This window comes from Hypanus sabinus, unplaced genomic scaffold (genome assembly GCF_030144855.1).
Source record: "Hypanus sabinus isolate sHypSab1 unplaced genomic scaffold, sHypSab1.hap1 scaffold_198, whole genome shotgun sequence".
NCBI classification, from domain to species: Eukaryota; Metazoa; Chordata; class Chondrichthyes; order Myliobatiformes; family Dasyatidae; genus Hypanus; species Hypanus sabinus.
In genome coordinates this window covers 370,786-376,785 of record NW_026780078.1, presented here as the reverse complement: position 1 = coordinate 376,785, position 6,000 = coordinate 370,786, and positions in this window count along the sequence as shown.

The window sequence follows — 6,000 nt, the reverse complement described above, 5'->3', positions numbered from 1 at the left end:
TCCAGGTAACCTAGGTGCTGAAACCCAGGTAACATTCTAGTAAATCTCCTCTGTACAAAGAATAAAGACCTAACTTGTTCAACCTATCCCTGTAACTTAGGTGCTGAAACCCAGGTTACATTCTAGTAAATCTCATCTGTACAAAGAATAAAGACCTAATATGTTCAACCTTTGCCTGTAACTTGGGTGGTGAAACCCAGGTAACATTCTAGTATATCCCCTCTCTACAAAGAATAAAGACCTAACTTGTTCAACTTTTCCTTGTAACTTAGGTGCTGGAATTCAGGTAACATTCTAGCAAATCTCCTCCGTCCAAAGAATAAAGACCTAACTTGTTCAACCTTTCCCTGTAACTTAGGTCTTGAAACCCAGGTAACATTCTGGTAAATCTCTTCTGTAGAACAATAAAAACCTAACTTGTTCATCCTTTCTCTGTAACATAGGTGCTGAAACCTAGGTAACATTCTAGTAAATCTCCTCTGTACAAAGAATAAAGACCTGACATGTTCAAACTATCCCTGTAACCTAGGTGCTGAAACCCAGGTAACATTCTTGTAAATCTCCTCTGTACAAAGAAGAAAGACCTAATTTGTTCGACCTTTCCCTGTAACTTAGGTGCTGAAAACCAGGTAACATTCTAGTAAATCTCCTCTGTATAAAGAATAAAGGCCTAACATGTTCAACCTATCCCTGTAACGTCGGTGCTTAAACCCAGGTAACATTCTAGTAAATCTCATCTGCATAAAGAATAAAGACCTAACTTGTTCAACCTTTGCCTGTAACTTGGGTGCTGAAACCCAGGTAACATTCTAGTATATCCCCTCTCTACAAAGAATAAAGACCTAACTTGTTCAACCTTTCCCTGTAACTTAGGTGCTGAAACCCAGGAAACATTCTAGTAAATCTCCTCTGTACAAAGAATAAAGACCTAACTTGCTCAACCTTTCTCTTTAACTTAGTTGCTGAAACCCAGGTAACATTCTAGTAAATCTCCTCTGTACAAAGAATACAAACCGAACTTGTTCAACCTTTGCCTGTAACTTGGATGCTGAAACCTAGGTAACATTCGTAAATCTCCTCTGTGCAAAGAATACAGACCTATCTTGTTCAACCTTTCCCTGTAAGTTAGGTGCTGGAACCCAGGTAACATTCTAGTAAATCTCCTCTGCACAAAGAATAAAGACCTAACTTGTTCAACCTTTCTCTGTAACTTAGGTGCTGGAACCCAGGTAACATTCTAGTAAATCTCCTCTGTACAAAGAATAAAGACCTAACATGTTCAACCTATCCCTGTAACTTAGGTGCTGAAACCCAGGTAACATTCTTGTAAATCTCCTCTGTACAAAGAATATAGACCTAATTTGTTCAACATTTCCCTGTAACTTAGGTGCTGAAACCCAGGTAACATTCTAGTAAATCTCCTCTGTACAAAGAATAAAGACCTAACATGTTCAACCTATCCCTGTAACGTCGGTGCTGAAACCCTGGTAACATTCTAGTAAATCTCGTCTGTATAAAGAATAAAGACCTAACTTGTTCAACCTTTGCCTGTAACTTGGGTGTTGAATCCCAGGTAACATTCTAGTATATCCCCTCTCTACAAAGAATAAAGACCTAACTTGTTCAACCTTTCCCTGTAACTTCGGTGCTGAAACCCAGGCAACATTCTAGTAAATCTCCTCTGTACAACGAATAAAGACCTAACTTGTTCAACCTTTCCCTGTAACTTGGGTGCTGAAACCTAGGTAACATTCTGGTATATCTCATCTGTACAAAGAACACAGTACTAACTTGTTCATCCTTTCCAGGTAACCTAGGTGCTGAAACCCAGGTAACATTCTAGTAAATCTCCTCTGTACAAAGAATAAAGACCTAACATGTTCAACCTATCCCTGTAACTTAGGTGCTGAAACCCAGGTTACATTCTAGTAAATCTCATCTGTACAAAGAATAAAGACCTAATATGTTCAACCTTTGCCTGTAACTTGGGTGGTGAAACCCAGGTAACATTCTAGTATATCCCCTCTCTACAAAGAATAAAGACCTAACTTGTTCAACTTTTCCTTGTAACTTAGGTGCTGGAATTCAGGTAACATTCTAGCAAATCTCCTCCGTCCAAAGAATAAAGACCTAACTTGTTCAACCTTTCCCTGTAACTTAGGTCTTGAAACCCAGGTAACATTCTGGTAAATCTCTTCTGTAGAACAATAAAAACCTAACTTGTTCATCCTTTCTCTGTAACATAGGTGCTGAAACCTAGGTAACATTCTAGTAAATCTCCTCTGTACAAAGAATAAAGACCTGACATGTTCAAACTATCCCTGTAACCTAGGTGCTGAAACCCAGGTAACATTCTTGTAAATCTCCTCTGTACAAAGAAGAAAGACCTAATTTGTTCGACCTTTCCCTGTAACTTAGGTGCTGAAAACCAGGTAACATTCTAGTAAATCTCCTCTGTATAAAGAATAAAGGCCTAACATGTTCAACCTATCCCTGTAACGTCGGTGCTTAAACCCAGGTAACATTCTAGTAAATCTCATCTGCATAAAGAATAAAGACCTAACTTGTTCAACCTTTGCCTGTAACTTGGGTGCTGAAACCCAGGTAACATTCTAGTATATCCCCTCTCTACAAAGAATAAAGACCTAACTTGTTCAACCTTTCCCTGTAACTTAGGTGCTGAAACCCAGGAAACATTCTAGTAAATCTCCTCTGTACAAAGAATAAAGACCTAACTTGCTCAACCTTTCTCTTTAACTTAGTTGCTGAAACCCAGGTAACATTCTAGTAAATCTCCTCTGTACAAAGAATACAAACCGAACTTGTTCAACCTTTGCCTGTAACTTGGATGCTGAAACCTAGGTAACATTCGTAAATCTCCTCTGTGCAAAGAATACAGACCTATCTTGTTCAACCTTTCCCTGTAAGTTAGGTGCTGGAACCCAGGTAACATTCTAGTAAATCTCCTCTGCACAAAGAATAAAGACCTAACTTGTTCAACCTTTCTCTGTAACTTAGGTGCTGGAACCCAGGTAACATTCTAGTAAATCTCCTCTGTACAAAGAATAAAGACCTAACATGTTCAACCTATCCCTGTAACTTAGGTGCTGAAACCCAGGTAACATTCTTGTAAATCTCCTCTGTACAAAGAATATAGACCTAATTTGTTCAACATTTCCCTGTAACTTAGGTGCTGAAACCCAGGTAACATTCTAGTAAATCTCCTCTGTACAAAGAATAAAGACCTAACATGTTCAACCTATCCCTGTAACGTCGGTGCTGAAACCCTGGTAACATTCTAGTAAATCTCATCTGTATAAAGAATAAAGACCTAACTTGTTCAACCTTTGCCTGTAACTTGGGTGTTGAATCCCAGGTAACATTCTAGTATATCCCCTCTCTACAAAGAATAAAGACCTAACTTGTTCAACCTTTCCCTGTAACTTCGGTGCTGAAACCCAGGCAACATTCTAGTAAATCTCCTCTGTACAACGAATAAAGACCTAACTTGTTCAACCTTTCCCTGTAACTTGGGTGCTGAAACCTAGGTAACATTCTGGTATATCTCATCTGTACAAAGAACACAGTACTAACTTGTTCATCCTTTCCAGGTAACCTAGGTGCTGAAACCCAGGTAACATTCTAGTAAATCTCCTCTGTACAAAGAATAAAGACCTAACATGTTCAACCTATCCCTGTAACTTAGGTGCTGAAACCCAGGTTACATTCTAGTAAATCTCATCTGTACAAAGAATAAAGACCTAATATGTTCAACCTTTGCCTGTAACTTGGGTGGTGAAACCCAGGTAACATTCTAGTATATCCCCTCTCTACAAAGAATAAAGACCTAACTTGTTCAACTTTTCCTTGTAACTTAGGTGCTGGAATTCAGGTAACATTCTAGCAAATCTCCTCCGTCCAAAGAATAAAGACCTAACTTGTTCAACCTTTCCCTGTAACTTAGGTCTTGAAACCCAGGTAACATTCTGGTAAATCTCTTCTGTAGAACAATAAAAACCTAACTTGTTCATCCTTTCTCTGTAACATAGGTGCTGAAACCTAGGTAACATTCTAGTAAATCTCCTCTGTACAAAGAATAAAGACCTGACATGTTCAAACTATCCCTGTAACCTAGGTGCTGAAACCCAGGTAACATTCTTGTAAATCTCCTCTGTACAAAGAAGAAAGACCTAATTTGTTCGACCTTTCCCTGTAACTTAGGTGCTGAAAACCAGGTAACATTCTAGTAAATCTCCTCTGTATAAAGAATAAAGGCCTAACATGTTCAACCTATCCCTGTAACGTCGGTGCTTAAACCCAGGTAACATTCTAGTAAATCTCATCTGCATAAAGAATAAAGACCTAACTTGTTCAACCTTTGCCTGTAACTTGGGTGCTGAAACCCAGGTAACATTCTAGTATATCCCCTCTCTACAAATAATAAAGACCTAACTTGTTCAACTTTTCCTTGTAACTTAGGTGCTGGAATTCAGGTAACATTCTAGCAAATTTCCTCTGTCCAAAGAATAAAGACCTAACTTGTTCAACCTTTCCCTGTAACTTAGGTCTTGAAACCCAGGTAACATTCTGGTAAATCTCTTATGTACAACAATGAAAACCTAACTTGTTCATCCTTTCTCTGTAACTTAGGTGCTCAAACCTAGGTAACATTCTAGTAAATCTCCTCTGTACAAAGAATAAAGACCTGACATGTTCAACCTATCCCTGTAACCTAGGTGCTGAAACCCAGGTAACATTCTTGTAAATCTCCTCTGTACAAAGAATAAAGACCTAATTTGTTCGACCTTTCCCTGTAACTTAGGTGCTGAAAACCAGGTAACATTCTAGTAAATCTCCTCTGTACAAAGAATAAAGACCTAACATGTTCAACCTATCCCTGTAACGTCGGTGCTGAAACCCAGGTAACATTCTAGTAAATCTCATCAGTACAAAGAATAAAGACCTAACTTGTTCAACCTTTGCCTGTAACTTACGTGCTGAAACCCAGGTAACATTCTAGTAAATCTCCTCTGTACAAACAATAAAGACCTAACTTGCTCAACCTTTCTCTTTAACTTAGTTGCTGAAACCCAGGTAACATTCTAGTAAATCTCCTCTGTACAAAGAATACAAACCGAACTTGTTCAACCTTTGGCTGTAACTTGGATGCTGAAACCTCGGTAACATTCTAGTAAACCTCCTCTGTGCAAAGAATAAAGACCTATCTTGTTCAACCTTTCCCTGTAAGTTAGGTGCTGGAACCCAGGTAACATTCTAGTAAATCTCCTCTGCACAAAGAATAAAGACCTAACTTGTTCAACCTTTCTCTGTAACTTAGGTGCTGGAACCCAGGTAACATTCTAGTAAATCTCCTCTGTACAAAGAATAAAGACCTAACATGTTCAACCTATCCCTGTAACTTAGGTGCTGAAACCCAGGTAACATTCTTGTAAATCTCCTCTGTACAAAGAATAAAGACCTAATTTGTTCAACATTTCCCTCTAACTTAGGTGCTGAAACCCAGGTAACATTCTAGTAAATCTCCTCTGTACAAAGAATAAAGACCTAACATGTTCAACCTATCCCTGTAACGTCGGTGCTGAAACCCTGGTAACATTCTAGTAAATCTCATCTGTATAAAGAATAAAGACCTAACTTGTTCAACCTTTGCCTGTAACTTGGGTGTTGAAACCCAGGTAACATTCTAGTATATCCCCTCTCTACAAAGAATAAAGACCTAACTTGTTCAACCTTTCCCTGTAACTTCGGTGCTGAAACCCAGGCAACATTCTAGTAAATCTCCTCTGTACAACGAATAAAGACCTAACTTGTTCAACCTTTCTCTGTAACTTAGGTGCTGGAACCCAGGTAACATTCTAGTAAATCTCCTCTGTCCAAAGAAAAAAGAGCAAACTTGTTCAAACTTTCTCTGTAACTCACGTGCTGAAACCCAGGTAACATTGTAGTAAATCTCCTCTGTACAAAGAATAAAGCCCTAAC